Genomic DNA, 2,085 nt, shown 5'->3' on the forward strand with positions numbered 1-2,085 from the left:
CCCCCTCCCCACTCCCAAAAAAAATTTAAGTTTGTTTTTAAAAAATATTTTCAATTTCAAAAATTATTTTCTACTCTAGTAGAAATAAAAGATATTTCTCAAAAAAAAAATCATTCATAAATCAAACACTAAAAATATTTTCTACTCACTAATCAAACATGAGAAAATAAGTCAAAAATCAACTTGTTTTCTAGGAAAACATTTTCATACCAAACACACCCTTAATAATAATTCTCTAATCTGTTAACTTTAGGGATTAAAATAACATAATAACATATTTTAATTAATTAAAGGTCAATTTTTTTTTGGTTACCCACCCGATATTCACATTGGAGCCCGATTAAATTTGGATTTGCGCCGAAAAGTCTCACCTTGGGGGTAGAGCGCTCCCTAATAAAGGCAACTCCATACCCAAGAGGGATCGAACCCGAGACCTCTTGATTAAAGATGAATGAGTATTTACCACTCCACTACAATCATTGTTGGTAATTGAAGGTCAAATATATTAAGTCATATAACACAAGAATCAAAATTACAATAGAGAGAGAAAGAGAGAGGCGGCCGTTGGGGGGGTGGGGTGGGGGTGGGGCGTTGATTTAAGTTATATTTGCTAACGGTGTCAAGATATTTTTATATTGATGGTGAATATATTATCTAGAGGTTGCTTATCATTTTATTAAGTTACTAATTTAATATTTCTTAATAACTTTATCTGTAATTAATTCTTAAATTTTTCAAACTTTTTTTTTTTTTTTAAAATTTTGATATTTGTTCTTTCATAATATATCGTATACTCCCACATTGGAGCCTCGACTAAATTCAGATCTCGCACTGTAGTGCTCATTCAAGGGTGATGCTCCCAACATAATTTTCTCCATACCCAGAAGCTCGAACTCGAAACCTCTGGTTAATGATGAAATACTATCACCAATGCACCACAACCCATATTGATAAAACTCAATCAAACTTATAAAAAGTTTCAACCGATATAAAGGGATTGATAGAACAAATCGTTAAATGAGAATTCATATAATTGATTCCAATTTTTTTGAAATGACGGGACGATTAAATCAACTAATTATTGTAGCATACTTTCATTAAAATAAATAAACCAAAGTCTTTGGCCGTACTATCTTACAATCATTAAGGAATTACACAAATTAAAGAAGCATAGGATAATCCAAAGCCATGGACCATTCTTGTTTGTATTTTATAGTATCATCTCCTATTAAGACTAATAAAAAAACATACACAAAATGTCACATGTCCCAAGTGACAATTATCATTGAAATATACGATCAATCAATATATATCGAATTTAATCATGAGATTCATTCAATTTCATGAATGTTAAGAGTAGCCATCAAAAAGTGCTATATGATTTTTTGATGGTAAACTTGTAGAAGCAAAATTCCAACATTTTCCAAGCTTTTGAAGCAATAAAAAACATAGTTTTGCTCAAATTCTCAAAAATTTGAGTTTTAATTTGACTCCTTTTTGGTGGAAGCATAGTCCTCTTGTTCTTTTGGTTCTTTGGAGAAGCAATATATAGTCGTTAATTGATTATGCGATCGTCAAGAAATGTATAGAATAGAAAAAAATGAAAAGATTTAAGTTCTATACACCGATAGTGTAAGTAACTTTTTATACTATCAATATAATTTAATCGATAATAAGCTTATAGAGCGAAAAAAAGAGAAAATATTGACAAAGTGGGAGACTGAAGTGAGTTGGGGTTATTCAAGGAAAAGAAGATAATAGAAAAGTAGGGATTTTGGTGAGATTATATAGTCTCAAAAAGGGGGGATTTGAACATATTTAAAACTTTGAGGTCCTTTTAAGCAAATTAATTAACATATTAAAATTTCTATAAATCACTTAACTTGACCAAAGTGTCTATAAGATAGTGATTGGAAGTAATTTCTTGGCAAATATTCAGACAATTCATACTTGTTGACTTTGGCTCAATTGATGGTCGGTTATACAATAAAGTCATCCTTGTCATGTTAAATAATGCAGGATATGGAAGTATTGTGTGAGCATTTGATCATGATACAATAATATTAGTTCGAAATTGTTTAAGAG

Source organism: Solanum stenotomum, chromosome 11 (assembly GCF_019186545.1).
Source record: "Solanum stenotomum isolate F172 chromosome 11, ASM1918654v1, whole genome shotgun sequence".
Lineage (NCBI taxonomy): Eukaryota > Viridiplantae > Streptophyta > Magnoliopsida > Solanales > Solanaceae > Solanum > Solanum stenotomum.